This window comes from Eleutherodactylus coqui, chromosome 5 (assembly GCF_035609145.1).
Source record: "Eleutherodactylus coqui strain aEleCoq1 chromosome 5, aEleCoq1.hap1, whole genome shotgun sequence".
Classification (NCBI taxonomy): Eukaryota; Metazoa; Chordata; class Amphibia; order Anura; family Eleutherodactylidae; genus Eleutherodactylus; species Eleutherodactylus coqui.
Genome location: NC_089841.1, coordinates 125,780,113 through 125,806,030, shown reverse-complemented (window position 1 = coordinate 125,806,030; position 25,918 = coordinate 125,780,113).

The window sequence follows — 25,918 nt, the reverse complement described above, 5'->3', positions numbered from 1 at the left end:
GGAGGCACTGATTCTATATAGAAGTAGTATTAGTGTATGAAGCAACAAGGGAAGCTCTAATATTATATGAGGGCACAATGTGGGCGCTATTACTATACAAGGTGCTAAGGGGGTCACTATTACATTATGCAGTTTGAAGAATGGTACTATTACTGTGCTTGGCACCAAGAAGGACACCATTATTGTCTGGGGCACTGTGGATGGGGTGTTTGTGCAGAAATGTAAAACGTTGGAATGTTCAAGAAAAATGAGCCAAAAATTTATGTTCAATTCTATAAAGATGAGACATGGCTGAAAGAAGTAATCACGCTGGTCTAAGCCTGATGGAGAAGAAACGTGAAAGCAAACAAATCCAATCACAAATGACCACATCCTTTATGGCAGTGCTTGGATGTCACTGCCATAAAGATAACAGTTAACTGCAAAGCATGTTATTATAGAAAGCACTCTATAATATCACTACAGACAAACTGTCACCATGGTGAGTAGTAATTAGCTGCCATAGTCACATTATATGCCTCTGATTAACTTATCAGATGTACTTCCCAGCAAGCAACAGTGAGGAACCCAGAGGCCTGTGGTGGGTAACATTTGGACAACTGATAAGTAGTCAGCCTGACTACACAGAGATTGAAAAATACAGTAATTATATTCTCTATAACCACAACTTTTAAAGGTATTTTGTAATTAGATTCATGCTGCCTGAACTACGGGCAAGAACCCGGGACAGGAATGCATGTTACCCACTGTGAGTGTTTTATCCTGAAACCCTATTGCATTTCTGATTAAATGCAGTTTGAAATTTGACTTGGAGCTGAGGTCTGAGTCACAGGGGCGGGCCATACCAGCTTCTTCCCACCCACTGCACGCAGAGGGACCTTTCCCCTGTCCACAAGCAGAGAGAGGAGCTGCCAATCCTAATGCAGTGGGCAGGGAGATGCCAGTATGGCCCGCCTCCATGACTCAGTGCTGAGCTCTAAGTCCAACTTCAAGGTTAGTTTATTCTGAAATTCCACAGCATTTCAGAATAAAACATACACTAAGGCAACAGCCATCCGTGTCCTGGATTCATGCTGCCCTTAGTTCGGGCAGCATGATCCAGATGACCGAATCCCTTTAAGGTAGTTCTCATCTGAAATATAACTTTCGAAAGATTGTTCATACTTTTCCCTGTTCCTGTACTAAAGATTTGATTAATTGAAGACAACCCATACAGTGATAGCATATGCCAATAGTCAAGCATTTTTGTCATGTTCATTCTTCTTCAATGCTGTTGAGAATTTGATCTGCCCTATTGGATTATTTCAGCTCCTAGATGTAATGTGAAGTTTATGGTACGAAAGGCTGATTGCCATCCCTCTGATGTTATAATAGAGCAAGTTTTTGTCACTTGTTATTCTGCCTCTGAAACCTTTTTAGATTTTTCATTTGAAGACAGAATTGAAAAAATGTACCAGAAAAGTACAATATAGCAACTTAAGCAGCACATTTAATATACATAGACATTTCAATATGTGTTTCATTGAATAATACAATACATTTGTCAACTGGGAAATGTGATGTCCTTTTAATATTGTGGCACTTGTTTTTTCTGATAACTTATTACTTCTCTTTAGGAAGACTTGTAAATTAGATTACTTTATACAGAATTATGATGAAGAATATGAAAAATTGTGTACATGGCTGTTTTATTCCATGTATTATTTGCTTATGCTTAGATAGATTGGTTTAGAACATGATTTTGTCATCGCTATTTGTATCCCTGGAACATATTGTTTAAAGAGGACATGGCACTACTGTTTCCCTTATTTGTATAGGTCCTCTAACCAGCACTGGAAGATTTCTTTTTATTTTATAAATTACACCTACTCTGTAGAGTCCCACTTGTTTTGTCTTCCACACCCTCGAACTGGCGAATTCAGACAGAACCGCAGAACTGCGAAACTAACTTCATACTCGCTGACAGACGAACTGCAGAACTGCGAACTGGATACTATACTCACGGACAGACATAAACCAATGACTGACAAGCGCTCAAAACACTCATCTGCATACCTGCACACATAACTAGATGGAATAACTATAGAAAGTACGAGGTATTAGTTTTTATTTTAGCCAAAATACTTAAACGGGTTGTCCTGTGAAAGCAAGTGGGGTTATACACTTCTGTATGGCCATATTAATGCACTTTGTAATATACATCGTGCATTAAATATGAGCCACACAGAAGTTATACACTTACCCACTCCGTTGCTGGCGTCCCCGTCTCCATGGCGCCGACTAAAGCTGCTTCTTAGTCGCACGAACAGTCGCACTTGCGCACTGCAGGATTCTTCTTCTGTCTCCCTCCGGGCTCACGAGCTGCATGCTGGCTCCTTCCTCTTCTCCGCGTTATCGTAGCTCCGTCTCTGTCACGTGTTGCCGATCAGCCAATGAGGTGGCTGTATCGGCAGTGGAACGCAAGACAGGAGAAGAAAATCCATGGTGCACCATGGGAGAAGATCCGCGGTGCACCATGGGAGAAAACCGCGGTGCATCCTTGGGAAAGGACCGGCGGCCATCTTTAAAAGAAGAAAAGAAGAAGCTGCAGAATGGTGATGCAGGTAAGCGATTTTTTTTTTTTAAATAACAAAGGGATTGTTTTTAACGCTGCACAAGGTGGGGGTATGTTTAAAAAACAAATTTTGCATTTCGGCGCAGGACAACCCCTTTAAGTTTGCGAGCCCACATCTATGGTCCATGTTGTCTCATGGGTCCCTACTGTACTGAGACAACTAACCCCAGGAAGCCTGCCTGCATGCGGGGTGATCGTCCCGACAGGGACGACCCCATGCTGGAACCTAGGGACCTACCTAATCCTAGATAATAAACGGTTCACAGCAAGACACATCTTCACACCACATGTATGGCAACCTGCACAGACATGCAGGAACATGACACTTTCACACCTAAACACCATGAACATGCCCATTTGCACCTCATGTCCGGCACCTGCACAGACATGCAGGAACATGACACTGCTCACATCTAAACATACTGAACAAACAGGAGAAAGACCCAGCAGCCTCTAGCAGAGGGGCTGGTATGTATAAGTAGCAGACCTGGGGGATTGGCTGGCTGGAGTAATCCACACTCAGCCAGCCGGTCAACCCCCACCTGTGGAGCTGTGCTGTTGAAAACCCATGTAGTACAACATATCCCAGCAGCACACCCCAATACCACTCAACTTGTCTTATCCAGTTTTTTAGGCTTCATTCTCACCTGCATCTTGGCTTCCATGTATTAAGGTACACTACATAAAATATAAAGAGAAGCACTTAATGTGCAAAACTCCAGGTGTGTAGTGGCAAAGTCTCCCCAGTAGCAGAACTGCTCACTTGGAGTTGCAGTGTATAACACAACGCTAGACACATGTTAGTAGGTGGCTACAAGCCGCTTTCACACATAGATGCTGGATGGAAAGAAGAACAGTATAAAGCTCCACTTGAAGAGATGAGTATTAAATCTTTATTTGCAGGATCCAAGTGCACATACTAATGTAGTCAAAAGAAAATCACAATGCTTGGGGAGCCCAAGGTGCCAGTTTGGTTCATCTGTGGGGTGCGGGGCAACCCGCTGAATTCAAATATGGCATCATTAATAGGTTGTAAGCCTGCATGGTGCACTACATGTACTATATGGCCTGACACCCTGTATTTACTCTTTTGTGCAGGAACAAGCACTAAACATCCACCCCTCAATATAAGGAGGGTATGTCCGTGTCTGTTCATCAGTGTCCTTCACATGTGTTACTTGCTCCTTCATTTAGTATTCAGTCTGCATGTTGGGGGATAAGTAGTTTACATACTCATGTAGCCAAGTTCAACATGACTCTTAACATATTAAGATAACTTTCAGTGCCACCGCTTATTTGCAATTTCCGATGAGTCAGCAATAGTTGAGTCCCAGAAAACCCCTTTAAGATAACATACCGTATATTCCAGCGTATAAGGTGACTGGGCATATAAGACGACCCCCCAACTGTCGCCTTATACGCCGGGAATACAGTGTAGAAAAAAAAACAATACTCACCTCCCGCGGCATTCTGCGGCGCTGTTGCAGGCTGTTGCTCCCTTCTCGTCGCCGACAGAGCATTGCTTTCTGGATGCGGGGCTTCAATGCCCCGCCTCCAGAAAGCTAATGCTGTGATTGGCTAACTCAGGCAGCGTCAGCCAATGAAAGCTGGTGCTGCGTTAGCCAATCATAGCCATTCAGTTACATCATTGAATGGCTATGATTGGCTAACTCAGGCGGCGTCAGCCAATCACAGCCATTCAATGATGTCATTAAATGGCTGTGATTGGCTGACGCCGCCTGAGTTAGCCAATCACAGCATTAGCTTTCTGGAGGCGGGGATTTCAAGCCCCGCATCCAGAAAGCAATGCTCTGTCGGTGACGACAAGGGAGCGACAGTCTGCAGCAGCGCCGCAGAACGCCCTGGGAGGTGAGTACTGCTGTTTTTTTTTTGGACACTTTTTTTTTGTATTACCGGCGTATAAGACGACCCCCGACTGCAGAGCAGATTTTTTGGGGTTAAAAGGTCACCAGAATATACGGTAATCTTTTGTATCGCAATGTAGAAAGTATCTTGATGTGATCTTTCATGTTTTTATTTTCTAAAGTTAAAGGGGTTGTCCTGTGAAAGCAAGTGGGGTTCAGCACTTCTGTATGGCCATATTAATGCACTTTGTAATATACATCGTGCATTAAATATTGGCCTTACAGAAGTTATATACTTACCCCCTCCGGTGCTGGCGTCCGCGTCTCCATGGCGCAGACCAAAGCCTTCTTCTGCCGGGATTAGACGCGCTTGCCCTGTTTGCCCTCTTCTGTCCGGCTCCGGCATGCTCGCGCCGCACAGGTCTTCTGCACATCTGCATAACCCCACTTGTTTTCACAGGACAACCCCTTTAAATGAATCATCTTTATAATTTGTATTCTTAGGTGTTCGTATTCTCAGTTCGCTCACATGACTGATATTATAAGCACATTAAAAAGTTCTGCAAAACTTTCCGTTTATAAAGATACAATCCGTTCTAGATAAGAATTACTTTTCGAGCCAAAATTTGGATGTCACTTACAGTGACTGTCCCAATTATTTATAGCTAGCATGTAAAGCATCACTTCAATTATTTGTCTTGTCTAAGACATCATGCAGTCCTACTGAATTCACCTGCTCAATGCAGAGCCAAGGCATATTCTGTATTAGTCAAGATAGTGCTCTAATTATTCTGTCCACACTGATATTAATCCAGAGATATTATTAGAAATTCTTCTGCCATTTGAACATTGACAGCTTTATAGTCCCTGCTAGTTTTTCTTTTTATTCCATTTCTTCACTCAACTTGTGTCCTTGTAGGGGCTTGTTTCAATGAGGGACCGAAGGAAAGATTTTCCTTTATCTTCCTGCTGGGTCCATTTTTCAATTTTGTCAGCAGAAAAAACACACAAATAAAATACTGTTTGTATGAGAGTATGTAATATGGTATGAGTGTTCAAAAATACTTAAGGTCTGCGCCTGGAGAAACAAAGATTGCCGCATCAGCTTTTCTGACTACCTGATGCACACTGTGTGTATCAGTATGCATCATTAGTCTAAGACACTCCAACTGCATTGATTAGCCAGTGCTGCCCACATGAGCAATGCTGGCCAGTCAGAGTAGTGTGTAGTGTCTTAGACTAATAAGGGAGATGGAACAATATCTCTGCAGCGCCACCTATTGGAAAGGCAGCATTCCTGCAAGTCAATGACTTGTAGGAATGCTGCCTTCCAATAGGTGGTGCTGCAGAGCAGAGGCGTAACTTGAAGCTCCTGGGCCCCAATGCAAAACCTATAACAGGGCCCCCAACTATAATGCTTTATTAATAGTACTGGGCTCCCTATATGGAGAAGAGAGGCCTTACGGGCCCTTTAAGGCTCCTGGGTCTGGGTGCAATTGCATCCCCTGCATCCCCTATAGTTACGCCATTGCTGCAGAGGTATTGTTTCATCTCCCTTATTTGCAAATTACCCAGAGGAGCATGAATGCCCTTACTCACCCACCTTCTAGGTGCTCTCCCTAAGGAGAAAGGATAGCGTTCCTGACCTGTGTCTTAGACTACTAATGCATAGCAATGCAGCGTACATCAGGCAGTCAGAGAAGCTGCTGCTGCGACCATCTTTGTTTGTTCAAGCCCATAGGGTTACTTTAACATGATGGGGCAACTAAAGCAACTTTTCTTTTAGACACTTTCAGAAATCTCCCCTATGTACTTTATTCAGAAAAGTCATTTAGTATAGTCCAAAATGTGTCTCACTTTATCCAATGCGACACCTTTACAACTGATGGCGTTGACAACAATAACTGATTAGATCAGACTAGTACATAGAGAGGAGAATGGTTAATTAGTACCTTTTCCTTTTTGCCTGTGTCAGCAGAAATGGGAGCAGTGGCCCTTATGTAAAGTATTACTATACTATGACCATGTCATTAGATGCAAAATAAACTATTAGAAAAGAAAAATACTATGTGTAATAGATATGTAATACTGGATGTCCGCATTTAATTTAATTTTTTTTTGTAAATTCTGTTTTTATTTATTAAGTAGGTGCATATGACAGAGTGATTACAAGTAAATATCAAATTATATATTGTCTGAAGTTTTATATGCATAACATATAACTGTAATTTAGATGGGGAGAAGGGAGTAATAAAAGGGGGATAAGGGAGGAAGGTGTTCTTAGGTCTGGAGTAAGGATGAGAGGTTAAGGGAAGAACTTCTGGAAAGAGGTATTCCCTAGGAAATCAATAACCTGTCATCTGACAGCAAATAGCAAGCATTTTCATGTCAATTTTACATCAGGTAATACAAACAGTTTTTAACATTCTGGACCACGGACCCCAATTGTTCCTGAGTCTATTGTGTGTTCTGTTTTGTTTTTCTTTTGTGAGTACTATTTGTATTGCAAATGCACGTATAAAAGATTAATTTCATACATGAATCCCATAGTACAGAGGTTTGGTAGTGTCATCTTGTAATTACAAAACTTAAGTTTTATAAAGGGAGAGGGAGAGGGTACGGGGGAGGGAGGGTGGAGGAGAAGGGGTGAGAATAGTAATAGGTTCTCCTGTGAGTGTTAAGAATGAGACAGAGGTCTCCAAAAGAGGTGTCACCTATAAAGTTTGATGATATTGTTTGCTGGTTGGACTCGGGGTCGTACATAAATTCAACTGTTACATTGATAATGACAAGTGAATTCAAGATATTGCAGTCCAAGAGTTTCAGGTATTTAGTCCAACTTGTAAGTTCCTCAAATCTGTGGATTTCATTTACTTTTGCCACCCATTGGTTAAGTGTTGGTGCTAAAGGTTGTAACCACATGAGGGGGATTAATGATTTTGCCACGGCAATCATATGTGTCATGAGGTTGGACTTTGAGGGCCTATAATTTGTAGAGGGTTTGGACAAGATCATACACTCAGGAGAGAGTCTGAAGGAACTATCAATTGTGTTGCACATAGTTTTTTTTAATCTGGTCTCAAAAAGGGACTTATGACTGGGCAGAACGACCAAATGTGGGACAAGGAACCAACATGTTTGTTGCAGCAACAACATAGGTTAGAATTAGAAAGCTTGTAAGCAGAGAGCCATTCTGGTAATTTATACCATCTGGTCAATAGTTTTATAGTAGTTTTCTTGTAAGCTAACAATGATCATAGATAAATTTCATTTCTCTGTCTGTCAATTTGATGTCAAGTTCCCTTATGCTTGTTTGGAGACATTTTGTAAGGCAATTGAGGAGTGAGATTTTCCTACTAGTGTGGCACTGTGCCAGGATAATATGTTCCAGTTCATTTAATGGACAAGTTAATGGAAAAGTTTCATTGAACTTATCTTAAGGTTTTGAGAGGTGGATCAGTTATAGGGAATGAAGAGGGGGGCATGTTGTTTGAAAGAGTAGACTTTCTATTAGTCGTGTATCCTTAAGTGTGCGTTGGATCCAAAGATCCGCTATTGAGAGGTCTTTGAGGAGAAGCCAAATTTGTTTTGTGTGTATATCAATATTTATTCCCAGGATATCAGGTATAAAATTTAGGGTAGTTGTGGGTGATGGGTGGGGGACATTCTCTCCTCAGGGAGAGTCCCAGACCTCGCAAGCTCCTCTTAAAAGTAGGCCAAAAGATGCTTTCTTATAGATTTCTTTGTGATGGACACACAGATCCCTTGAAAAGTCTGTTCCATAGGAAGCTTGAGTTAGAGTACTCCTAATCTTGTTTTTAGAGAGTTTTCTTAGCTCCAACTATCTACTAATTTGAATTGTCTTGCAGTACTGAAACATATCTGGTAGATTTATCCCACCCTACTTCCTTCTCTGGACCAAGAGGCGATAAGCTATACGGGGTCTCTTATGTTTCCAAATCAATCTAGAAAAGATTGATTTAATGTATTTGAAGAATGAGTTTGGCAGATGTATCGGGAGCATTTGTAGCTTGTGAAGAATCTTTGGGACAATATATGTTTGCTGTAAGTTTTTGTGCCCCAACCAGGAAAGGATTGGGAGGTCATATATGCGTTATAGAGAGGTTATTTCTTTTAAAAAGGGGCAACATTTTTGTCATATAGATTGTCTAGATTTTTTGCAATCTGTATCCCTAAGTATTCGATGTAGGAATCAACCCATTGATATTGAGAAGATAATTGTAAAGTTTTTGGGACATCTGCTGGGAGAGATATATTTAAAACAGTTGACTTGGAATAATTCACCTTAAAGTTCGACAAAGAGCCATACAGTTGTAAAGTATTATGGAGTTTTGAGAGGCTTTGCTCTGGATTATTTAAGACAAAACGAATGTAGTCTGTAAAAGCTACCGTTTTGAGTGAGTGCTGATTTAACTTAAGTCCCTAAATGTCTTTATCTTGTCTCACTAATTGGAGAAGTATTTCAAAGATGAGGATACAAAGGGTAGGAGATAATGGGCATCCTTGATGTGTGCCGTTTGTAATAGAAAAGGAAGGTGAGAGTATGTCGTTGACTATAATTTTGGCATGGGGGTTAGAATATAGTGAGAAAATTGCTTGAATTAGTGTAGTGGGGAAGTTAAACTTGTTAAGAGCTGCACAAACAAAGGTCCAATCCACTCTATCGTATGCCATTTCTATTCCTAGCATTGATTCCTAACAAAATTAAGGAGATCTTTTTGTTTTCAGTATATCTTATGCTGTAGGAGACGTGTTGAATTTTCTTTTGCCTCTTTGCCTGCCACAAACCCCAATTAATCCTCTTTAATCAATCTTGGGATAACTTTTTTAATCTGCCTAGAAAGGAGTTTTGCCCGTAATTTGATATCTAGGTTAAAGAGAGAAATGGGTCTGTAGCTGCTGCAGAGAAGGGGGTCTTTCCCTTCTTTATGAATAAACAGGATATACTCTTTCTGTGCTTGCTTAGATAGTTGTGCGCCCTCTAGTAAGGCATTAAATGATAGAACTAGTTATGGTAGAATTATTTCCTGAAATTTTTTGTAGTGCGCTAGTGGTAAGCCAACTCGGCGTGAGCTTTTAAGCAGTGGAAAGCTGTTTAGTACTGACGTTAGTTCCTTTTGTGAGACTGTAGAGATCAAGGCCAATATTTCATCCAGTGTCAAAGAAGGGAGGGCAAGTGATGTCATAACAACTTCCAATTGTCATGGCTTGTTGGTCACGACAGCATTGTGGCATGGTGGCCACGTTACAGGAACAGACCTGTCACCCTACTGCTATGCAGGACATGGGGTAACACATGTTGTGCAGAGGTTGCTGGCTTCTATCTCTCAGTATTCTGCCTACTTATATGCTACCTATGATTCATACCCTGGGAGAGGGCTTGAGGTGTGGTTGTCTAGCTGCTCTACTTATCAGCAGGTGTGGAGGGCCTTCTAAATACTACCTCTCCCTTTTTCCCTTACTGTTTATTTCAGTTCTATAGAGGAGTGGTTGGTGTTGGTTGAAACCTCTAACCTGGGTGAAAAGCTTCCTATACTCAGTTAAGTACTGGTGATCTCTTCTGTTGTTTTTGTTAACCTTTATTATTTTGCTTTGCTGTGTTAGTGCATCTCTCCAGAGGTCCTGTCAGGGATAGACAGGGCCCAGGTGAAGACAGTGGGGCTGTCCTTATTGGGACAATTACTCTGCTTTTAGGCGGGGGCTTCCCATTTCTCTGTTAGGTAAAGCACAGGTCTTTTTTCATCCTATTGTGCCTGGAGTGGTGCTCACTGTCCGGCATTGTATTGTGTCTGCTTTTTTCATTCAGTGTGAATGCTACCCTGCGTTCGTGCTGGGTGTGGCGCTCTTGTGCCACATGGATGTGACACCCATGTTTTTCCTTTGTTTTCATCTGAGTGCTTTTTGCTTGTATTCAAGTTATCTAACCTTGAGTAAAACTTTTGAAAGGTTTGTGCTATTTTAGCTGTTTTCGTTTGCGTTTCAGCCAACGTGTCCTTGATATTCGGGATATGTATTTTTTCCTTAGCTTTTTTTTATTAAGGAGGACATGAGTTGACCTACTTTATTGCCATGAGAATAGAGTTGATGTTTATAATACAGTAATAATTTGGCAAATCTATTGTTTAATATGTCTCTAAGGCTCTCTCTCAGCACGGTAAGCTTATTTTGAGCCTCCTGTACTTTTTTTTGTTTCAACAGCTGTTCTAAGCTGCATATTTGTGTCAAAATATGTTCTATCTCTTTTTGTATTTGCTTTTTTTGTGTGGAGCCCAGAGTTATTAATATAACTCTAATATAGGCTCTGTGTTTCCCAGACTAGAGGGTGTTTGTCTAAAGATCCAGTATTCTCTTTGAAAAAGATTTTCAGGTGTGTGGATATACTTTTTAAAAGCTTTTAATTATTTAAAGGGGTTCTGTCATTAGAAAAAAAATCAATGCTTACCTTTTTCTCCCCAGGCAGTCTTCTTACTACATCTTTTCCTCCCTGATCTTCTCCTGTCTCCTGTATTCTCCCAGGCCACGTCACATCCAGCCAGCTGGATCCTCTTCTTCCTGTGATGAAGTGTACATTGCTGCCATTCTTCTTCCTGCAGGCCAATGTACGCTATGTCACTAGTGACGCAGCATTCACTGCCTAGCAGGGAATGTCGAATCCTATGCCGGGCTATTGCCTGGACTGCGCATGCATGCTGTCTCATTGCAATAGTACATGAACATTCGCGAGGAGACACTACACATGCGCAGCCTCGGCAATAGCCCGACATAGTATTCTGCATTTCCTGCTAGGCAGTGAATGCTACGTCACTAGTGACTGGGTGCACTGACCTGCAGGAAGTAGACTGCTGAGAATGTACACCCCATAACAGGAAGAAGAGGATCCAGCCGGCTGGAGGTTAGGTAGCCCAGGGGACTGGAGGAGCCAGGAGAAGATCTGGTAAGAAGCCTGCCTTAGAAGGAATAGGTAAGAACTAATTTTTTTTTTCTAATGACAAAATCCCTTTAATTTGAAACTATTTTGAATGCATTTTAAACACATTTTCATTAGAAATTATTATTATTTTTTTTTTTACAAAAGAGGCTTTGATATTCCTTAATGATTCCTATAGAAAAACACAACTTGAGCTCCCTACTTGGCTAGGTACAAATACACATCTTGTATGTCTCTTATAATGCCGTCATATAGAGCACCAACTATTATACCATATAACTTCTTAATTAATCCCATGATACAATAGTGCCATAATTTGCTTGATTAATACTGCCATACAATGCCCAAATAATCTTACCTTTCAGCACCAACATAATAGTGTAGTGCTTCTCAAACAGGCGTTCTCTAGTTCAGTTGTTGGTCAGGCAGAGCTCGGGAAGCAGTTTTGACAAACAGGATTATAAATTACTTAGACCATTCGGTCACTGCACCAATTTTAGCCTAGTAACAGCCTATCTTTTTGTGCTTATTTAATAATCTACTGGGATCAGAAGACAAATTATAAGACTGAAGTTATATCAGTTTTTTATGTAAGGACTATGACTAAGGCCGCTTTTAGACAAGCGTATTATTAATCCGTATTTGGTCTGTATTTTGTGGATGGTAATACTGAGCTAAAGCGCTGTACTGGCTGCAATAGTGACATCCAGTTAAAGTTACGTCACTGGCAAGTTGATATGGCGAGGCCGTGCTTCAGCGATGGAGAATTAACCAGGTAAGAAATGCTTACTTTGTTAATTTACAACATCCCCCTCCCTTCACCCCAATTTTGCCTTTCTTGGAAAACTGCCTTAAAGGGGTGGTCTCGCGAAAGCAAGTGGGGTTAAGCACTTCTGTATGGCCATATTAATGCACTTTGTAATATACATCATGCATTAAATATGAGCCATACAGAAGTTATACACTTACCTGCTCCGTTGCTGGCATCCCCGTCGCCATGATGCCGTCTAATTTCAGCATCTAATCGCCCGATTAGACGCGCTTGCGCAGAAGGGTCTTCTGCCTTCGGCTCGGTCCGGCACGAGCGGCGTTCTGGCTCCGCCCCCTTCTACGCATCATCGCGTAGCTCCGCCCCGTCCCGTGTGCCGATTCCAGCCTCCTGATTGGCTGGAATCGGCACACGTGATGGGGCGGAGCTACGCAATGACGCGTAGAAGGGGGCGGAGTCAGAATGCCGCTGCTGCCGGACAGACCCGAAGGCAGAAAAACCCTTCTGCGGAAGCGCGTCTAATCGGGTGATTAGACGCTGAAGTTAGACGGAGCCATGGAGACGGGGACGCCAGCACAGGGAAGGTAAGTGAATAACTTCTGTATGGCTCATATTTAATGCACGATGTATATTACAAAGTGCATTAATATGGCCATACAGAAGTGCTTAACCCCACTTGCTTTCGCGAGACAACCTCTTTAAGTCTGTGATTACTGGAGGTTCCATTGGCAACAATTTCTCGCAAGGGTCTATATGGAAAGGTCTCTGTCAGGTTTTAACATGTGAACACTGAAATTTTGCCATGTTCTTGGCAAAACTGTTCAAGCTATGTCACCTTGTAGTGGCACTGTGAACAGTTATTTTCAAGGCCAAGTGTAACATTTGAATATTTTGGAATATTTTCTGTCAGTTTACATTGAGAGTGCTTTGACACACTGATTGAGCCAAAGAGCTCAATGTTGGTCACATCTGACGATAAAACCCTTTTCCATATGCATGTTGGCAAATGATTTTTTTTCGACTATGGCTTGTCTGGGTGTTTATGTACCCAGAATATTCACAGAATATTTACCCTACTTATCGTGTAATAGACTAAAATGCTGCATCTGACATTTAGAATAGGACATGTCTGTGCCAGGGATGACTACAGCAATGCACAAAAGTGTTGCACTTAGTTCAATGTTTCTTAACTCTATTGCTCTAAAACCCAATAGGTCATGTTTTCAAGATTTTTTCTAGAAAACAGGTGATTTCATTTATTTCCGTTATTCTCATATAAATAAGTCTGTGGTTCTGCCATTTTCGGTCAAAATCTTGCCTACTACTTGGCAGACTGTTTTTGTGGGGAGGTTTGCCTTTGCCTTCCCCAATCATCTTTTGGTGCCAGCTAGACCTTTCTTTTTATAAGGTTTGTTTTATAATCACACTACAGAAAATACATTTGTAGACAGTTTTGCAATATTTCACACAATCCTAAAAATATATTTGATTGTTATTTGACATTTTCATTTCTGAAGAGTCTTTGCATTGAGTTATTTGAGTAATAGACACTTAAAGGATATATGATGTGAGTAACCAGTGTATTTACTTTCAGAATTACAGATGTGGCAGTCAACATCATGATCACGCTGTCATGTTATGGTGATAGAGTAACGGGCCTATATTATTTGCATAGTGTGCTACCCATTCAAAGGAATGGCCAGAAACCCGCAATGCAATTATCTTAGTCTGCATGATACTTACAGTATACTATTTACATCGCTGCATCTGTATATTCCGAAAATACAAAACATATGTTTTATTATGATTGTTGATTATTTTGTTTGCTATGTGTTAGAGCAATACAGTCTGTGTTTACTATCTATTCATTTATATACATATGAGATACATCTAAATGAGTAAAAAGAATCATAAAGTGCAATATTTTAACAAGTAGCATAAGCAGTGTTTTTGTCACTTCCAAATTCTCAGTTGGTTTCACAAAGTTACGACTCCGCTACATGCTGATATGCAGTGTTGGACCAATATAATGTGTTAGTATGATATATAAAAGCAAATTCACTGAAATTACAATGTACTATATAGTGGGTGGGTGTATATATTGTGAGGGATTAGCATTTAGGATCGGTAGCAACCTGGGCATAAGCAGTCAGAGACAGTGACACATGGGATAAAGTCTTTAGTCCAGGCTTCGCCTGGGTTTATTTCCGTGCAAACAAAGCAAAATACAGGCCTTAACTTCAGGCCAACATAAAGTAAATCCTGCTCGTCTGAGCACTTACTAAACATGGAGCGTCCCTGTCTACACACTTGTAAACAAATGGTATCTGCGCACAGCCAGCCAGGCTCTTAGACCTGCAAAGGTCTCAGCTCTCCTCCAGGCCCTGTAGGCCCAAGCTTTATAAGGCCTGGTACCAGCCTCACCTGGTACGTGAGAGTGGCCATCCCACCCTTCGCTTTGACCACTCCAGGAAAAGCCGGCCCGGATTATACGGCTTGGATCCACTTACACACTACAACGTGTCAGTAACTTAATGTTACTGACACCCGACTGCCGGCTTCCTTTACCGATCCCAGGCTGCTCGGTGGCACGTATCTGCCCAAGTGCTCCCCAAAGCCTCATAGGAGAGCATCCTAGGCGAAATATATCTGCCCTCCAGCACTTTGCCGGTCACCGTCTCACATACCCTCCCCCTCTGTTCGAGCCTGTGGGGTCGGACACCTTTAGCCGCCATGCAATGCGTCCTTGATAAGGCATCGGCATTGCCCTGTAGCTTTCCGTCCCTGTGTTCTACCGAAAAACTGAAGTTTTGTAGTGTCAGGAACCACCTAGTGACTCTGGCGTTTCTTTCTTTTGCCTGTGACATCCACGTTAAGGGAGAGTGGTCTGTGATCAGCCTGAAGTGCCGACCTAGAAGGTAGTATTTTAGGGATTCAAGGGCCCACTTGATGGCTAGGCACTCCCGCTCAACTATACTGTAATTTTTCTCTGGTGGCCTGAGCTTCCTGCTCAGATAAATCACGGGATGTTCCTCTCCCTCTACTTCTTGGGACAGAACTGCTCCCAGTCCCACATCGGACGCGTCTGTTTGGACAATAAATTCCCTTTTAAAATTGGGTGGGACCAACACTGGACGTCTACAGAGTGCCCGTTTTAACTCTTGGAACGCCTTTTCTGCATCAGGGTTCCACTTGACCATGACTGACTTACTGTTCTTGGTCAAGTCTGTTAGGGGCGCTGCTATGCTAGCAAAGTTTTGCACGAACCGCCTATAGTACCCTACAATGCCTAAAAAAGCTCTCACCTGCTTTTTAGTTGTGGGTTGTGGCCAGTCCTGAACGGCTTCAACTTTATTGATCTGGGGTTTTATAATACCCCTGCCTATTACATACCCCAGGTATCGTGCTTCTTCAAGACCCAGGGCGCACTTCTTTGGGTTTGCTGTGAGCCCTGCTTTTCTAAGGGAGTTCAGTACTGCCTGTACCTTGGGTAGATGGCTGTCCCAGTCTTCGCTAAAGATGATGATATCATCTAAATATGCTGACGCATATTGACGATGGGGTTTGAGTATGATATCCATCAATCTTTGGAAGGTTGCTGGGGCTCCATGCAAACCGAAGGGTAGGCAGATGTACTGAAACAACCCTTCTGGTGTGGCAAACGCAGTCTTTTCTTTCGCGCTCTCTGTAAGGGGAACCTGCCAGTAGCCTTTAGTAAGGTCGAGAGTGGAAAAATATCTTGCATGACCCAGTCTCTCAATTAACTCGACCACTCTCGGCATTGGGTATGCGTCAAATTTTGACACGTCGTTTAGCTTCCGGAAGTCGTTACAGAAGCGCAGAGAGCCATCTGGTTTTGGTATCAGCTCGATAGGGTTGGACCATTCGCTTTTCGACTCCTCAATTACTCCGAGGTCTAGCATTTTCTTGACCTCCTCTGAGATGGGTCGTCTGCGGGCTTCTGGAACCCTGTACGGTTTCAACTGAACCTTTACCCCTGGTTCAGTTATAATGTCGTGTTTTATGACACCAGTACGCCCTGGTATATCGGAGAACACATCCGCATTACGTCGTATAAATTCCCTAGACTCTTGCTGTTGGGACTTGGACAGAGACCCTGATACACACACCTCTGGGACCCCACCATGGGGGGGGGGGGTGCTCACTGCAGTCAGGGCTTCTCTGTCCTTCCATGGCTTAATTAGGTTTACATGGTACAACTGTTCTGGTTTCCGCCTACCTGGCTGGTATACCTTATAGTTTACCTCTCCGACTTTCTCGATTATTTCATAGGGCCCTTGCCATCTTGCTAGGAATTTACTTTCTAGGGTGGGCACCAACACTAGTACCCGATCCCCAGGGTTGAAGGTTCTCACCTTGGCGGACCTGTTATATACCCGGCTTTGGGCTTCTTGAGCCTGCTGTAAATATTCTCTAACAATGGGCATGACCACCGCAATTCGATCTTGCATGAGGGAGAAGTGATCAATAACACTCCTGTAGGGGGTGGACTCGTGCTCCCAGGTCTCCTTAGCTACATCAAGGAGCCCCCAGGGGTGTCTACCATAAACTAATTCAAAGGGAGAGAACCCAGTGGAGGGTTGTGGGACTTCACGGATTGAGAACATTAAATATGGCAGCAGACAGTCCCAGTCCTTCCCATCCTTATTGACTACCTTTTTTAGCATGCTTTTTAGGGTCTTATTAAATCTCCCAACAAGACCATCCGTCTGTGGGTGGTACACAGACGTCCATAAGTGCTTAATATTCAGCAGCTTACACAATTAGTGTAAGCTGCTGAATATTATCCCATAAGTGCTTAATATTCAGCAGCTTACACAATTCCTTCATGACCTTTGACATAAAGGGGGTTCCTTGGTCCGTCAGGATCTCTTTTGGTATGCCCGTGCGGAAGAACATGTGAAGTAGTTCCTTTGCAATACCCTTGGATGACGTATTGCGTAAAGGAACGGCTTTGGGGTCACGGGTGGCGTAGTCTACAACCACTAATATATGTTGGTGACCCCGGACAGATTTTACCAAGGGCCCAACTAGGTCCATAGCGATCCACTCAAACGGCACCTCTATGATGGGCAAGGGCACTAAGGGGCTCCGGTAATGGGGCATAGGAGCTGTTATTTGACACTCCGGGCACGATTCACAGTAACGTTTTACATCACCATGTACCCCAGGCCAGAAAAAACGCTGAAGGATGCGTTCCCTAGTCTTTTCGCTCCCGAGATGACCTCCCATCACATGCTTGTGCGCCAGGTCTAAGACCATCCTACGATAGGACTGAGGTATCACCAGATGTTCCACAACCTCCCCACGGACCTTGTCAACCCGATACAACAATTTTTGGTTGACTGCCAGGTGTGGAAACACAATATCAGCCCCTGGAAATTGAGGCTCCCCATTTATTACTTTAACATTTTCCCTGGCTTTTACTAAGGTGGGGTCTCAGAGCTGCTCATTTCCGAAATTGGCACGGGAGACCTCTAAGTCAGGCATAGCAACCACTTCGTCCTGTACCTCCGTCTCACCCACCAGTACTGTTAAGGGAAAGTTATCCCCATTCTCTTGGGTCACCCCTACTGCCGGAACCGTACCCTCAGGGTCAAACGGTTCTGGACACACATCATACACATTTGCATCATCATGAACCTTATTTGCAGATGACCCACGGTGTCGCCACAAGTCCCAAAATAGGGGAAAGTCTCTCCCGAGGATCACGGTGTGCATTAGGGATTTTACGACGCCCACCTCATGGGTGGCAAGTCCACACGGAGTATCAAGTCTTACAAGGGTAATAGGATACTCCTTGGTGTCCCCATGCACACACACAACCCCCATGCGCCGGCCGGTGACGGTTGTGGGATCGACCAAGCTGGAATGCACCAGCGTAACCAAGCTCCCTGAGTCCAGTAGAGCTGTCACCGCAAAGTCATTCACCTTTATGTGACATAATGGTCGATCAGTCTCTGACGCAGTCTCTGCAGAACATACTGGCCGTGCGAACATCGACCTCCGCCGGGCAGAGTCACAGTCCATTGGTTCCACGATTAGTGGACAGTTGGCGGCAATATGCCCGGGCTCACGACAGCGCCAACACAGTATGGGGCCCCGATCCCCTTGGGGTTCTACCCGGGACCGGACTGTCCAGTTGGGACTCCTCTTCTGTCCCAAACAATCCCCCTATGAGCCGCCTCCCTTTGGGACACTTTTGACACCCCTTACATACGGAACAGTCTTACCCGGTGCTCCGGCCGACTTGCTGTTCCTGGGGTTGGAACGTCCAGGAGGCACGGCTTGCAATAAGTCCTCCGTGGCTTTATACCTCTCGATGAGGCTCACGAGTTGGTCCACGTCCTGGGGACCCCCTTGTCCCACCCAGCGCTGAATTGCGGGGGGCAACGAGCGGATGAACTTGTCCAGAACCACTTTTTGTACGATCTCCGCCGGGGACGACTCCTGTGGTTGCAGCCACTTTCTCACCAAGTGGAACAGGTCGTACATCTGGGATCGAGCTGCCAGGTCATCAGCGAAAGTCCAGGCGTGTACGCGTCGGGCCCGCACATTGGTGTCCACGCCCAAGCGTGCCAGGATCTCACCTTTCAGCTTAGTATAGTCCTTGGTATCCTGCTCACCGAGGTCAAAATAGGCCTTTTGGGGTTCTCCCGTCAGGAACGGCGCTACTACCTCAGCCCACTGAGGTGCCGGTAGTTTCTCCCTTTCTGCCACTCTTTCAAAGACCGCGAGATAGGCCTCAATGTTATCGGTGGGTGTCATCTTTTGTAAGGCCGCCTGCACCGCGGTACGGGTGGTGGGGAGCGAACCAGCCAATCTCTGCACACTTTGCGCCACCGCCAGGAGTTGCTCTTGCAACTGTTGGTCAACCCGCTGTTGCTCCTGCAAGGCTAAACGATTAGCTTCCACCAGTAGAGCATTAGTCTCGGCCTGAGCTCTCATGGCCTCCTCATGGACCTTTTGCTGGGTCGCCATCATTAGCGTCAGCTGTTTCATCAGATCCTCCATCTTGGCCGTATCGGGTTGCCGCGCCGTTGCTGCCTTCACCCAGGACATAGGGGTCACAGCACTCTCCAGTCAATCTCTCTTGGGCGATTGCCCTTAGCAACTGTTCTCCAGCTGCTGCAGCAAAATGTCCATTAATTGGTGTATGTCTCTTTAAGACTGCTGCCCGCATCCTCCACCATATGTGAGGGATTAGCGTTTAGGATCGGTAGCAACCTGGGCATTAGCAGTCAGAGACAGTGACACATGGGATAAAGTCTTTAGTCCAGGCTTCGCCTGGGTTTATTTCCGTGCAAACAAAGCAAAATACAGGCCTTAACTTCAGGCCAACATAAAGTAAATCCTGCTCGTCTGAGCACTTACTAAACATGGAGCGTCCCTGTCTACACACTTGTAAACAAATGGTATCTGCGCACAGCCAGCCAGGCTCTTGGACCTGCAAAGGTCTCAGCTCTCCTCCAGGCCCTGTAGGCCCAGGCTTTATAAGGCCTGGTACCAGCCTCACCTGGTACATGGGAGTGGCCATCCCACCCTTCGCTTTGACCACTCCAGGAAAAGCCGGCCCGGATTATGCGGCTTGGAGCCACTTACACACTACAACGTGTCAGTAACTTAATGTTACTGACACCCGACTGCCGGCTTCCTCCACCGAGCCCAGGCTGCTCGGTGGCACTTATCTGCCCAAGTGCTCCCCAAAGCCTCATAGAAGAGCATCCTAGGCGAAATATATCTGCCCTCCAGCACTTTGCCGGTCACCGTCTCACAAAAAAAAAAAAAAAATATATATATATATATATATATATATATAAAATATTTAAAGAGACAGGGAAAGCAGTCCATCGATCAGTTTCAGGAGAGGGAGAAATTTGGGTGACAGACTGATGCATAGTCACCTTAACACTAATAATTCCTCAGAGAGTTGAGAGTTCCTCATAGTAGATTTAATGACATGTTACCTTGTTCTGATTGCAAAGCATGTCAGTTTATACACAAGTGTACTCACTGGTAAACGATATGACAACAGGAAATGTATTAATTGCAAAACACGTAACATAGCAGCTATACACCAAGCAGCTACCCCCCTCTATATTAAGAGGCTGTGTGAGTGGCTGTTTCATCGGTATCCCTCACAGGTGTAATTAGCTCCCTTATTTGGTAGTTTGCTACCTGCTTGTTGAGGGGATGCAGTTATCTGCCCTCCTTAGTCAGTAAGTATATGGCTATTTTCTGTGATTGTTTTCACAAAACACATAACATCGTTTATTTGGCAACATGCCCTTGTCCATGTAACAATGTGGGCAAAACTACACAACAGTTTAGGCAACACATTTCCCACGTAGAAAACATTTAATGTGAAGAACCCACACGACTGACTGTTACGAGGTGTTTGTGGATCCACTGCGTCGCCCTGCCGAGTGAAACCTCCCAGCAGGATGGACAGCTGACTCCAAGGCAGAGGCTGCGCAAAAGTCAGGACTCTGTGCAAGGGACGAGAACAGACCTGACCCCGAACTGAGATGGGTTAAGGCCTCCTTCCCACGAACGGATTTACGCCGCGTAAATCCGCGGCAAAAATCCGCTGCGTTGCCCCCTGCTATTAGGTTCTATTGAACCTAATAGCACAATGCACACGATGCGTAATTCCACCGCGGAATTACGCACCGTGAAATCTCCCGTTCTCACCCGCAGCATGTTCTATTTGCTGCGGGTGTACGCGCTGACGGCTTCCATTGCAGTCAATGGAAGCCGTCCGTTCACGCTATCTCCCGCTGCAACCAGCGGAAGATAGCGTGAAAAAACGCTTCCCCGCCTACCGCCACGCGTCATATGACGCGGCCGGCGCGTCACGTGACACGGCCGGCTGCGTCATGTGACGCGGTGGGCGTGTCACATGACGCGACGGCGGTGGGCGGGGAAGCGTCTTCACGCTATCTTCCGCTGGTAAGTATGGGGTCTCTGGGGGGCGCCGTGACGGGCTTCACTGCGGAATATTACGCGGCGGAGCCCGTCACGCTCGTGGGAAGGAGGCCTAACTGTCCCTTACCTGGAGGTACCCCTGAAGGTGGGGAGGTCCAGGCCGCCTCTCCTATATCTAACTCCTAATCCTCCCTTCCTACCTGGTGACGACAGGAAGCCAGAGGGAGTTGCACTGAACCAAGCAGGAGTGAACGTAAGGAAAGGACTGGAGACAACAGACACATAGAATAGACAGCAAACAGGAAACTAGCAGCGAAACACACAGAAAGCTGGATTCACCCAAAGACACATTATAATCTAGCTAAGGACACAGAGGAAACAGACAGGATAGCTGCTGCAGCAGCTCGCATGCAGTCATATAAGGAAATGAACAACAACACCAAGCATTCTGGGAAAGGTCTGGGGAGGTTAAATAGGAGGATAATTACAAATCACGACCAGCTGGATGGAGGAAGCAGACACATTAACCCTGTGGATGCTGGAATAAACAGAAGCAGACTCAGGAGGCAGGACAGCGCCTCCGTCTGCTAGCCCTAACATCGACACATATGATAATGCATCATGACCTCACCCTGCTCAAATTTCAAGCAATCCAAAGTATTACATTCCAAGGGTACATACGGTGATTTAGATAAGAGGCCTCTCCAAAAGGAGGCTAGGTGGATCCATAGGTTAGATACCTGCCATCTGAGTGGCTTTAATTAGCTACTGTCCTTTTCATCTTTTCTTTAGTAGAGGCCACATATTTTGCTGATTCTATGAGTTAATGCTCTGTTTAGTGGCATTCCAATATTGGATCCATTGTGATCCCCATTCAAATCCCTGTTACTAAGTTCTGGTCCAAAGAATGCTTTTTTGACAATCTCCTCCTTTAGTTTAATAACAATGATAACACTATCTTTCAGTTTCAGTAGTTTCTCTTAGCGACACTTATATTATGATTAATGAATTGGGCTATTGGGGCATATTTCTACTTATATTCAAGCTGCAGCTGGATCTGGTGTTTTGTCCGCAAAATACAATAATAATCTTTATTTGTATAGCGCCAACTTATTCCGCAGTGATTATGCTTCTTCTCCATTTATTTAGCCTAGCTTGGCATATATTCAATGTCTGCGTGTTGCCCTTTTATGAGGTTGTGACATTGGGACTTCCCATTTGTTTCTGCTCTTGTGTGGCCTGTGATGCTCACGTTATCTGGCATGTGTATGTCATTTGGCATCTGGGGTTCGGCTGCACGTACGTATTTGCGAGTGAATTTTTGCACCAAAAGCTACACTGATAGTTTAGCAAAGTTTTTGTTTGGGATTGGTTGAACGGAACAAGCCTCTTAGGTAAGTGGCCCCCCATTTTGGGCTTAAATACCACACCTCTGCTGAGTTTTCAGTTGATCTCCTCAGGCACTGCTAGTCCACCATCTGGGCTGGTTGTGCTTATTGCTTTATCTTTGCTCTTGTGCTTTATGACAGACATAGTGGTCTGCTTTAGGGAATTCCTTTGGGTTTGAGGATTTTACTATCCTGTGTGTTTGGACGTTGTAGTTTATACTTAGTTTAGGCTCCTCATGAACTCAATAATGAGGGAAACTCATCCCTTGGTGACTACCTGATGCTCCATAAAATATCTTGTGAGCATTCTATTCTGCATGTATCAGTTTTGAGGGGAATTCATCTATTTCTATATATTAGGATAACTGAACATTATTTTGTTCTATTGTTTATTCTTTGGGGTTTTCCATTTGTTTCTGTTTGAGTGGGATCGCCTGATTATGAGAAATTATCTACCCTTTAAATACTGTCTATCATTCTCCATTAGTATTTACAGTTGGGAATCCATTATAGATAAGAACTTTTTTTCCCTTTTGTGGGGCCATTCTGCTTCCTAACTATTTGGTATCTATTGTAGGGGTGCGCTACAGAGGATGGCCTGTAGGGGGCAACAGACAATCAGTCTGATGCCTGAAACAAGAGGGAAAACACCCACAGGTGTGGTCAGTGCTATAAAAAAGGGTTGTTCCCACTGCAATGAGAGAGTGCAGGGCTGCCAGGCCCAGTGTGTCAGCTCAGTGGAGCTGTAAGGCTGCCAGGCCCTGTGTGTGGCTAAGAAGGCCAGAGGTGGACAGGGAGATGCTCCTCACCTCAACACTAGAGACAGTGTGACAGCTCAGTGGAGCTGGGGCTGCTAGGTCCAGTCTGTGACTAAGAAGGCCAGAGGTGAAGCAGGAGACGCCCCTCACCTCCACACCTAGGAGAGGTGTGTGGTTGGGAGATCCAGGCTGTGGTGATTCCCTTTGTGAGTGGAGAGGCGCTGTGGACAAGGCGCTGCGAGAGGTAGCAAGACCCCTGAAGTACGCCGGCCCTGGGACTAAGGGTCTGAAGGCACGACAGACTGAGGACCAGCTGCGCCCTGGATACCCACAGGTCTGTGCAGAACCTATGGACTTATATGGTCTCCTCAGCTGAGGCTTTACCTGCTTTGCCCACGGACTGTAAAGGGTTAAAGCTATAAGAGACTTTTGTCGTTTTCAAGCATTTATTATTTATCTGGAGACCCAGTCATTTGTGTTGGTTAAAGTTATGTGAATAAAGTGAAAGGAAAGAAGGAAGTGACTGTTTGGCATGATATGTAACCCCCGTGTTGTCACACTATATTTATGGGATTAGTATGGTGGGAATATCTGGTGGACATATGTCCATTTAGTATCTGCCCTTGTTTTTATTATTTTCTAATATTAAAAGTTACGTTATAGTAGGACCTTCTCAGTGATACTGAGTTCTGTCATTAGTGTATCAGGCTCCAGGAAGTATATATATACATCTCATCCATGGAAAGCTCGGTAAGATGGGATCCAAGAAAATTGGATATGCCTAGGGGTGATTTCGCACATGTGGAATATTTCTGCAATACACCAAAAAACATAGCCTAATCACTTTTTCAATTCAGCATCAAAATCTGTATGTCAGACATACGGATTTTGGTGTGAAAAGTTTCATGGGATGGCAATTTCTGCTGTGTTCTGCGGAATAATTCTTTCATGTGAAAGATCCCTAATAATATGTATGAAATGCAGAGATGTTAAAGAGACACTAACTTTTCAGACAAATTCTACTTATCTACTAGTTTGTGTTAGTCACATCATTTCTATAATACTAGTAATTATTAGGAAATTATAGTAGCAGTGTTTCTGGTGGCGCAATGCACCACACAGCTATGCAGCATGCACGTCACACACACAGCTGTGCTACTTGTACATCACACACAGCATTGCTACATACATTGTTCATCCCATGCAACAGGGATCAGAAGCAGCACAGCACTGGAGATGTAGGACCTGTGATGACATCACCGTCATGCTCCGGCCCTGATCACATGACGGTGATGCTCAACCCGAGTGAATGACTTACATGCTGCACCCCTGATTACATGACGGAGACGTCCTCACAGATCCTGCATCCTTGTGCAGATCACGGGCGGACAACAAACTCCCTGTGGCCTCAGTTGCTATGGAATACTAACGAACAGCGGAGCATGTAAGTCACTCACAAACCCACTCACTCATGGACAGGTCATCGTTAGTAGTTTGATACTTTCATTACAAATGTTGTTACTTTAACACTTTAATCACATTTGAAGTGGCTGCTAGAGATGAGCGAACACCAAAATGTTCGGGTGTTCGTTATTCGGAACGAACTATTCGCGATGCTCGAGGGTTCGTTTCGAACAACGAACCCCATTGAAGTCAATGGGCGACCAGAACATTTTTGTATTTCGCCGATGCTCGCTAAGGTTTTCATGTGTGAAAATCTGGGCAATTCAAGAAAGTGATGGGAACAACACAGCAACGGATAGGGCAGGCGAGGGGCTACATGTTGGGCTGCATCTCAAGTTCACAGGTCCCACTATTAAGCCACAATACCGGCAAGAGTGGGCCCCCCCCCAACAACTTTTACTTCTGAAAAGCCCTCATTAGCATGGCATACCTTTGCTAAGCACCACACTAGCTACAACAAAGCACAATCACTGCCTGCATGACACTCCGCTGCCACTTCTCCTGGGTTACATGCTGACCAACCGCCCCCCCTCCCCCCCACAGCGCACACCAAAGTGTCCCTGCGCAGCCTTCAGCTGCCCTCATGCCACGCCACACTCATGTCTATTTAGAAGTGCGTCTGCCATGAGGAGGAACCGCAGGCACACACTGCAGAGGGTTGGCACGGCTAGGCAGCGACCCTCTTTAAAAGGGGCGGGGCGATAGCCCACAATGCTGTACAGAAGCAATGAGAAATAGAATCCTGTGCCACCGCCATCAGGAGCTGCACACGTAGGCATAGCAATGGGAAACCTATGTGCCACACACTATTCATTCTGTCAAGGTGTCTGCATGCCCCAGTCAGACCGCGTTTTTTAATTCATAGACACAGGCAGGTACAACTCCCTATTGTGAAGTCCCTGTGGACCGACAGCATGGGTGGCTCCCTGGAACCCACCGGCGGTACATAAAAATATCCCATTGCATTGCCCAACACAGCTGAGGTAGTAATGTCGTGCGTAATACAGGTGGGCTTCGGCCCACACTGCATGCCCCAGTCAGACTGGGGTTCTTTACAAGTGGACACATGTAGGTTACACTCCCTGTGGACCCACTGCCTGGGTGGGTGCCAGGAAGCCACCGGCGGTACATAGAAATATTCCATTGCATTGCCCAACACAGC